The sequence below is a fragment of the Arachis stenosperma genome, chromosome 4 (assembly GCF_014773155.1).
Source record: "Arachis stenosperma cultivar V10309 chromosome 4, arast.V10309.gnm1.PFL2, whole genome shotgun sequence".
Lineage (NCBI taxonomy): Eukaryota > Viridiplantae > Streptophyta > Magnoliopsida > Fabales > Fabaceae > Arachis > Arachis stenosperma.
In genome coordinates, this window is record NC_080380.1 from 19,712,267 (window position 1) to 19,722,932 (window position 10,666).

General features: G+C 30.5%; 1 long non-coding RNA gene across 11 annotated transcripts; it reads right to left on the reverse strand.

Annotated features, from left to right (window-relative positions):
* Positions 1-4,200: 4,200 nt before the first annotated feature.
* Positions 4,201-10,056, reverse strand: LOC130974277 (uncharacterized). Of its 11 annotated transcripts, none has more exons than XR_009084455.1 (13): positions 9,762-10,056; positions 9,352-9,459; positions 8,783-8,837; positions 8,373-8,507; positions 7,280-7,512; positions 7,076-7,191; positions 6,912-6,987; positions 6,728-6,824; positions 5,964-6,078; positions 5,803-5,864; positions 5,323-5,581; positions 4,884-4,957; positions 4,201-4,732 (listed from the first exon to the last, which is right to left on the reverse strand). It is a non-coding gene; the product is annotated as an uncharacterized LOC130974277 (long non-coding RNA). The 11 variants fall into 11 exon arrangements; XR_009084453.1 differs by having other exon boundaries at positions 8,373-8,544; XR_009084459.1 differs by having other exon boundaries at positions 7,280-7,293; positions 7,414-7,512; positions 8,373-8,837.
* Between the last annotated feature and the right edge of the window lie 610 nt (positions 10,057-10,666).

Consider the following 10,666-nt stretch of genomic DNA (forward strand, 5'->3'; position numbering starts at 1 on the left):
TCAGGGGCGGTGTTTTAGCCTTAGTGCACTGTGTTTAGAAATTTAATAATTACATTTATAATTTTTTAATCCTTTCTATTTTTTTTTTTCTTTTGTAGGTCAATGACTAATTGACTTATGCATTTATTTAATTACCGGAAGGCCTTTTTCTTTTCTTTTTTTTTTCTTTCCTTTTGAACTTATTTATTCTCACAATTAATTAATTAACTATTGTATATTTTCGATAATGCATAAAAGTATATAAAATTTTTTGTTAAAAATTTAAACGAAAAATATATAATAATTATTACTATAAATACTTTATAATTTAAAATATTAAAAATAATTAGTATTTTTAATCAATTTAAATTAGTTGAGCCGTTCTCTCATTTATTTACTTAAGTAAGTATTTGTGGTTGGAATTCTATCTTGTGTGTAGCAATTCATTTGCCAATGGTAGATCCTTAATGAATAAAATATTAATATATGGTGGATTAGTCATAGACCTGCGCAATTAGAAAATCCATTAAAAAAAACAATATTTGTCTTTAAGCAAAACAATTTTTCATTGCTAGCAATACTTATGAAAATTTACCTTTGTTAAAATTTACTTGAGATAATTTTATTTATTGATATCGTATTCATTTTTGAAGTCAAAACAGTCATATTTTATAACATGATTTTTAAGTTTTCAAACTTATAAACTTGTATCGTTACAAAAGCTATTATATTGATTAATATTTTTTTTCTAATATTACTAGAACATCACCGTTGAGTATTAATTAATGTGAAGAAAAATCAATAACAACTTTTGTTATTCAATAAAATAATTTATTTTATTGAAAAATAAATTAGTATTTTCTAAATTAGTAAATACATTTTCTTTTAATTCTTACAACATTTTATTCGACAATATTTGTCATTAAAAAATAACAAATGACTACACTATCCTATAATATGATATATACAGTAATTTTTTATCTTAAAATTAATTATGATCAGTGAGATAAAATTTAAAATTATTTTTTTTCTTACCCAAATTTGAATTTAGAATTAATTAACAACTCATCATGTTTTTAATTTCAATAACAAAATAAAATAAATTAGGTGCAAAATATATAGAATTTAATAATTTTGATTATTTAAATTTTAATTACCAAAAATTAGGTTAGAAATTAATTATAACGTAATAATCAATAATATATATTAGTATGTAAATAAAAGTATTTAATGTATTAATTATTTATTTTTTTGATAGGACTAATGTATAATTTATTGAGGGTTGATTTATTGTTAAAAAAATTTTTATAACCTTTGTAATATGTGAAAATAGTAATCTTATTTTTTATTATTTTTTATTATTATTTAAAAAATTATTTACAATTTTTTAAAATTATATAATTAACTTATTACTATTTTTCTACTAAAAACTATTAATTTATACTATTTATATATTTTTTCAATACTAATAAGTAAGTAAATATTTGTACTATTATACTTATTATCCTAGATGATGACTTAAATTACTTATTTTGTATATTAAATAAAATAAATAATATCTTGTATCGTAAATTTATTAAATATTAAGAAAAAATTATGCAATAAATCATATAAAGAGTCGGTACAAAAAATAAAAAATATTTATCATATATACTAATTTTTTATACATATAGTGTCATGTATATTTAGAATTATCTATTTTACTTAGGGTAAAACACACAATTAAACCAAACCCAACTCAATATTACACAATTCACCCAAATGAAAAAAGTTACATAGATCTCCGTATTTACTTCTCTATGTAAAGAATGAGATAGACTAGATTTAGCTTTTTATGTAAATCTAATCAGCATGTTTCGATTTATGCATGAATCGAAACAGGATTATTAGATTTACAATATGTAATTTGAGAAAAATAATTAAAATACTATATCAATAAAATTAGGCTAATTTTTTTTATATTTCATCTATATTTTAACTTTTTCATGTTTATTTCTACTGAACTTTTTAAAATAGATGGTTTCATATAACAATAGAGATAGACGGTTAATTTTAAATTACTAGCGTACACGTAAAAAATCACTAGTTTTTAGAAAAATAGATGAATTTACGTAAAAGTAGTGATTTAAAATTGTCTATTTAAAACCAGCTCATTATATTTCTAGAAACCAACACATTTGAATTTTTAATTATATATATTCAAATAAAATTTATCAAAATGTTTAATTTTTTTATGATTTTTTATTCTCTTGGAATACTATTTTTTTTAATACTAATTTAAATGTGTTTGTTCTAATCACCCTATTTAGATTTACTAGGACAGGGCATAAATCGAAACAGGGTGATTAAATTTACTAGGACAACATGCATGCATGCATAAATCGAAACAGACTGATTAGATTTACATAGAAAGCTAAATCTAGTCTAGCTCATTCGATTTACATAAAGAAGTGAATGGGGAGATCTATGTAACATTTTTTCATTTGGGTGAATTGTGTAATATTAAGTTGGGTTTGGTTTAATTGTGTGTTTTACCCTTTTAATTATGTGAGTGATTATGGTTATTTTTACTTTTTCGTTATATTAGTAAATAATATTTAAAAACTAAAAGAAAAAAAATAATTATAAAATTTTCTTAATTTCAATAAAAAATTATCTTGTAAATATATCAAACTATTGTATATATAATATTTGTTATAACATTAACTCAAAAGAAAGCAAGATCAATCTAAGCGCATTGTTAGGATCCCAAATTCGACTTAGATGAAGTCCACATATCCCCTTTCAAATTGGCTTTAGATTAGATCTTTGTTGCTAATTAAGTATGGTCATGGATACTCAGAAAGAGCATGGCGGGCTCCTTTCCCATCCCTCACTCCCGTTAAAAGAAATGCCCCTGTCTCCTCTCCATCTTTGCAAGTCTCTGTTTTATTTTCTCTTTAGAAAATGCAAATTTTTTCGAGTATCTACAGATCTTTTTTGGACTTTTTGAAAAAAAAAAAAAGACATTATAATAGTGTGTAAGTTAATTTTAATTTTTTTAATAACCATATTTGTCATAACGTAATCGATAAATTATGATAACAAATACCGATTGAATATATTTTGAGTATAATATGTTTTATTATTTTGTATGGAACAATATTAGTTTTAATTTTTATATTTTTTATTATTGAGTATTAAAATTAAATAGTATTTATATTATTAGTATTTTTTTTACCTTCCTCAACTCTAACTATGATTAGGCCTAAAAACTGGTTCACCTCATTGAAAACAAATGAAATCTAATTAGTTTCTTTTACGGTTAAGTATAATTTTTGTCCCTAAAACAACGACTGAAAATTTTTCCCGTCCCCAACTTTTTTTTTACTTACAAAATCGTCCGTAAAGTTTAACTTAGTTTTAAAATCGTCCTTTTTACTAAAATTTTAATTTTTATTACCAAATTACCCCTAATTAAAAAAATAAATAAAAAAACAAAGAAAACGAGTTAAAGTGCTGGGGAAGGGAGTCACGCTAGGGGGTTTCAGGGAAGAAGAGAGGGAAGGGAAGGTGGGGAAGGGGAGGGGAAGGGAATCTGATGCTGCTGCTTCTCGTCGTTCGCTCCTCGCCGCTGCTCCTCGTCGTTTGGTCCTCGCCGCTACTCCTCGACGTCGCGCGCCACTCGCCATTTTTGCTTCTCCTCCTCGCCGGTCGCTGCTGCTCCTCGTCCTCACCGGTTGCCGCTGCTCCTCGTCCTCCTCGCCGCTGTTGTTATTCTTCTATTTCTGTTTATTATGTTGTTGATTCTAATTCCATTTTGCTTCTGCTACTTTTATTATATTGTTGATTTCTTATTATGATTCTTTTATATTGTTGCTTCTGGTTGCTTCTACTTCTGCTTCTGGTTGATTACATTGTTTCATTGTTGTTGCTGTTCTTCTGCTTCTACTTCTGGTTAATTACATTGTTTCATTATACAGATTTGTTGATCTATTATCCATTTTTTAATGTTTATTACATTGTTTTATTGTTGTTGCTTCTATTTCTGTTTCTGCTTCTGGTTGATTTTAGGGAAGAAGGAGAAGGGTATTTTGGTTCGAAAGACGATTTTAAAACTAAGTTAAACATTAGGGACAATTTTGTAAGCAAAACAAGGTTGGGGACGAAAAAAATTTTCAACCCCTATCTTAGAGACCAAAATCATACTTAACCATTTTTTTATAGTGCTATACATTGGCATAATCATAAAAAAATTAACTTTACACAACTAGAAAATTGCTTAATACAGACAGATTTGGTCTATATTACAGACGGATTTTTAATTACCGACGAAATTACCGACAGATTTTGTCCCTCTGTAAAAGCCTCGTCGGAAATTATTTACCGACAGATTGATTTTTACCAGTTACTGACAGATTTTTTCTCTGTAAATTTTCCCCTCCATTTCCCCTAGCGTCAAACTTTCCGACGGATTTTCCGTCTGTAACTAGAGACAGATTTTCCGTCGGATTTTTCGTCGGTAATTAGAGACAAATTTTCCGACGGATTTTTCGTCGGTAATTAGAGACAAATTTTCCGACGGATTTTTCGTCGATAATTAAAGAATTTATTCCTAGCATGCACCTAGTTTATACACGAAAAAAGATGGATACAGACAATGAAATACTTCTTGAAGCAAGGTTCATTATGCATAAATTGTCGGAGGAGGAAATCACCTTCAAAATGGCAAACCAACTCGAATGATCTTGTCAAAACGACCTATCACAAGCACCTGAAATTTAAGTTTAAAGTATCAAATAACATCATTGTAACCTGGAAGCCAATTAAAAGCATACCCCTATTAAAATGGATATTTGTAGAGATTATCAGTCATGGGAATAAAAATGAAGATCTATCAAGTTCCTAAGGGGATGGAAATCCACCTCTTATAAATAAATACGGACGAAGGCAGAAGAAAAAGATCCTTAACACGTGATGCAGCAACCCCTACAAACATCTGGGAGAAGAACAAATAAAAAATTTTTAACTTTAAAGATGAAGACAATTTTTATGCATTCAATATTCCACACTTCATGGGTATAAGTTTCATTCATTTACAGAGTAGAGCATATGATCTAGGTACGATCACAACCAGCACACTCTGATCAATGTCAGACCTGCACGCACATTTAGATCAAAACTGATATGCCTGTATCTTAGGAAAATCAAATGAGTGCTTAATTTAAATTTTATCTACATCCTCATTCTCCATAAGAATTAAATTATTTTTAAATTTGAAAGTTGAATAGAAATTATATTCCAAAGTTCTACTTGCTACTTTCTATTCAATGCGGGTGAATATCTTTGGAGAACAGGCATCACCTCTACAAAATCTGTGCCATTTGCCGCAAAAAAAGGCAACCCTGCTTCCCCAGCGATGGCTTTAGCCAGTAGAGTTTTACCAGTTCCTGGAGGTCCATCGAGAAGCACACCTTTTGGACAATAAATTCCTTTGTCTTGAAACTCCTCATCATTCTTTAAAATTTGTACAATCTCTCACAATTCCCTCTTTATATATTCCTGGCCAGGAAAATCATCAAAAGTGACACCAACTCTTTCTTCTGCAGATATAAATTTAGCCCTGGGGGAAAAATATAATAATATAACAGTTTTACTAATTAATATACAAATCAAAGTGGTAAATGAACTTAGATTTTTTAAGTTTTACTATCCCATGATTCCTATCTAACTATAGCAACTGTAAAGAGGTACCATGGCCTAGTTTTGAAAAACAAAGCTAAAGAAAAATAATCTGTATTTGCACATGTTTTGAGTGCTACGTTTGAGTGGCAGGTATTTTACCTTGATATCACTTGATATGGCATTGAATGTTCCTTCCCGCTGGATTTCATATGTTGTAATATCTGAAACACTCATCAAATTAATTGCAAGAATGCCAAGTCTTATACAAATAGATTAAAGAACAAACATAAATTTCATTCAAGGAATAGAAATAGGCATACAACATGGAGTTTAGTAGCCAGCTTAGCTGGCTCATCTTTAGAATCCTGAGTAAGTTTGTGCAGAAAGTTGGCTGCCTCCAACTCGACATTTTGTGAAGACGCCATCTCATCCAAACTGCACAATCAGAAAGAGACACCATGACATCTCAACCAATTAGCAATGACACTCTGACCAAATAATTCAGCACAAAAACAGGACAATTATGATGCCCAACAGTGACCAGGTAAACCCATCCAAGTGTTATATACCTGAAATCCTCCATATAAATATACTTAGGAAAATAATTAGTCAAATCAATACTACATAAGATACATAACCATAACCCTTAACCATATCAAGGAATATAATTTTGAAATGGAATAAAATATTCGAAACACCTCAGAACTTTCTACTTGTTCCCGTGTATGCTAGTGGAAACATCTCAAAGTTAAATATTATGAACAACCATTTTCGTTTTTAGAATCACTGTAAGTTAGAGCAGTCCTCTTGTCTAACATTATGATACATGGAAGGAGGAGTAGTTTTTTTCTTCTTTATATTCAGACGATGTTTCAAAATGGTTTTTCTTGCTGAGGTCTTTTTACTTAGCATTTTTCCATATATGTCTAATAATTAACTAATTAACAAACACCAACATGATTAAGGTACGAGTTAGGCATTTATCTATGTCTTCAATTTCTTCCAGACAAAGTGGGGTTGGCACTACTTATTATTTAGCAATACATACAACTTGTACAAAATTTTCTCAAAGGGATGTTTGAACCTGATCAGTAGACTTATCCTTAATCCTCAAAACCTTATTTTGCAATAATGATCCCCGGATAGAGCCCATGCAGATCACCCAGGGTTGTAATAACCATCTGCAAAATGAAGCAGATGAATGTAAGAACAAAATGGAAAAAGAATGTTGTATTTTAATCAAACACAAAGAGGGCATAACGAAATACCTCACGTAAGGAGATAGATTATAGTCTGCAAAAATACAAATGCCAAAGCATTGATGGGTTGGGTGGCTGCAACAAACTGATAGAAACAATCAAACATAAATATAAGTCTCACAAATTTAGGGTGCTGAAAAGATTAGATACCAATGTACATGAAATAGACTTACAAGTATTCCAATTTTTATGAGGTGGAGGACATCAACATCTCTTGTAAATAGTTTAGCTCCAAAAGGAAGTCCTACACCAAGAATGAATGCAAGAGCCAATCCCAGAACCAAACCATCTGCAATATAATTGTTTGTTAGTCTTACAGCTAATTTAATTGAGCAAAGATTAGGATTTTTTTTTTAAAAAATAGCAATGTAAAGAACCTGTAATACTCAAGCTGCCCAGCAAACATAGATTTGGCATTATGTAAACAGAGAGGTATCAACTTGCCCAGCAACAGCAAGACCATCGGCAATGAACAATAAAACAATAATCAACAGTGAATGAATAAATAGACCTGGAGATGACACACATGGAAAAGTTATTGATTATCTCATTGACATTGTCAGCCTCCTCTGACCGCTTCTTTACAAGTTCATATATTTCTTTTTTGTATCTGGAAGAGAAAATAAGAAATAAATAAATAAATAAATAATTTTCCTAAATAAGAATAAAAGAATTACTTGTGACATTTGTGGTTGCCTTAGATTTCTTTAATTTTCACATGACCATAACTTGTTTTTACGGACGAGTTATTAACATTTGATCTAAATGACCAAATGTAAGTAAAGGGAAATTTATTTTAATCTTAAAAATTAATTAACCACATTTAATTTCAAATTAAAGAAACAAAAGGTTTCCAAAGAATAAAATTCCACTAAATTTGAAGGTAAATGTTATTCTCTTTTCTTCACATATTAATGGGGTAGAACTTGTTTAAGGTTTTTTATTTTTTTTTTCTCCTGAAATATTGGTATTATGATCATAATTTTAGGTATTATATATGTGTGAGTAAATGTGGAGAGAGAGAGAGAGAGAGAGAATAAATGTCATATTTTGTAGGCCTAAATTTTTTTTTACTTATTCTATATGTTATGTATATATATCTAAACAATTTAATTTGTATTGCAGCCAGTAGTAAAATACCCCAATGTATTTCCAAAAAACTCAATTTGGGATAAGTAAGTGAATTTTTCCTCACTGCTCTTTAATTACTTTTATATAATTTGATCTAGAAATCCATTTTCTTTTAACTTCTTTTTTCACATTGTTTCTGTTCCTATTGCAGGTTCCCATACTTCTTGCCCTCATTGATAATATCAATTTTTTCCTTTCTGGTATTAATTATCTGCATCTGGCTTCCGGTAGTTCTATGAGGACTCAACTTTTTACCATTAAGATCAAATGCTTTTTTTACTCAAAGAATTCACTTGAGTACTCTCACAAGTATATACTACATATCAAGGAAGAAAAGACCTGAACTGTAACTTGGTGGTGGAACTGGAAGAAAAGGTACTGTCATTATCATCTTCATCACTTGCATTTTGCAAGTAGACCTCATCGTTGGTGGAATAAGGTTCCTCAAATGACTTGGTTTCCATGTATCTAAAGCTGTAATTGTTACAAGAATAAAAATAACACGGTTTTGCTGCAAAAAAATTTCAGTTATTGGGTGAGACATTTATACAAACAGATAGAGTGCAATGTTAGCGCCACAGTTGTGAATGTGATACATACGCTAATTACTACTTCTCTACGAGCTAACACTTCACAGGACAAAATTATAAATATGGAGTTACAACTTAAAAGGTTCCAAAACCAGAAATAAGGTAACAAATACAGCAAGTATAACAGAATCCTTTATATATATAAATAAGGTAACAAACCTCAAAGCTTGAATATCATCCTGCTCTTGTGCAGTAGATCTTCGAATTGCCTCTTCTGTAACATAAAAATCAAACACAAACGTACATAAAGTTTACATAGATAGTTGTCTGTGAGAATTTGTCTCTAAATCTAACAAGCAAGTAACCTCAAACAAGAATAACTACCAGCAAGAACTTAACATCATTTGCTTAGGTAGGTAAAAAAAAAAAAAGAAACAAAAAATAATACCAACACGCCACAAACAGCAAAGGGAACTTTAAAATAATTTATAATTCATCAGAGGCAGCCTAACATTTAGATATGACAGTAGCAAAAAGATAATTTTTCCATGTAAATCCATATTCCAAACAAAGGATTTTTAAAAAGGACTTTCATTTAGTTTCATGTGGGAGTCAAGAAAAAACAAGTTACTAGAGCATTTGCTAAATGAGAAAAATCATTTCTCGAACAAGTGACCTTCCAAGTCATAACTAAGAAAACCTCAGGTCACCAAGTTCAAATAGAACAACAAGGCAACACACAATAAACAAGTTTCAAGAGCACAATGACAAAAAGAAATATTAAATACCCTTGGCGAAGGCAGAACACGACCATCCACTTGAGTAAAGCCAGTGCTTATAGAAATTCCACAATTTTGAAGCATAGGTTCAGAGCCATAGTTGCTGGTTTTTAGTGCCTAACAAAACAATATTTAATTGAATTACAAATTACTTGAACAGAGCAGAACAGAACAGATTCAACGTTCGTCCAAGCAAATGATAATAAGTGAAAGAGCCTTCGGTCGAAAACAATGGCCTACCATGAATTTTAGGTCAAAAAAAGCTTCTATTGCAGAAAAAAATTCATCAAAATCAGAGTAAACCCGCAGATTCAAATGAAGCACAAAAACAGAGTATGATAATCCTAAAACTGGCACAGAAAAATTGAGCCCTAAGGTTTATCATGAAGAACAGAATCACAAAATCAGGATATATAAACCTGAAATTTGAGGTGGTTACGAGAAGAACTGAGAGAGCGAGTTGAGATTAGATGGAAGAGGCGCCAGAGGGAGCAGATGCAATGAGAGCGGCGTCAGAGAGAGCTCTGCAACAATGGGAGTAGACGCGACGAGAGCGGCCGTGGAGGGATCTCGTGCGATGCCAGAGATGACAGAGAGATTGTGCGACGCAAGTGGCGGCGGCGGCAGCGACGGAAGAAGCAGCTCGTGCGACGGAGGAAGAAGCTAGTGTTTCATTTGTGAATGGAGCTCGAAACAGTTTGAATGGGGGCCTGCCACTGGAGCTGGCAATATATACTCTATCCGCGGGTATTCAGCTAATATATACTCTATTCGCGGGTATTCAGCTCAATTTGTTCGGGTAGAATTGTCTATCCTATCTGCTGTAGTTAGGATACGAATTTGTCTGCAGATAGGATAGGGTACGGGTGGCAAGCGGGAAAGCCCGCCCTACTTAGTGAGGCGGTCCCAAAATCCTAGCCCGCTCTGCCTAATGGCGGGCTGGCGGGTTGGCGGGTTAAGCCCGCCAAATAACCTATTTTTTATTTTTAACTATTAAATAATATATAAAGGAATAAAAAAATCTCTCCTATTTTTATTTTTAACTATTATAATTTCTAAAAGTATAAATAAATTATAATTTTTATATTCACAAACATTAAAGTCTTTGTAATTATAAATATCTAATAAATATAATTTTAAACCAAGTTTTCATCCAAAACATAATTATAAATATTGTTCTCAAAGTAAAATAAACATAATCCAAAACATAATGATAAATATTGTCTCTAAAACAAAATAAATATAATCCAAAATACTCAATTTTCATCTTCATTATCTTGTAAGTTGGGTTGGGAAAAGTTGGGTTTTGGTAAAAAAATTGTAA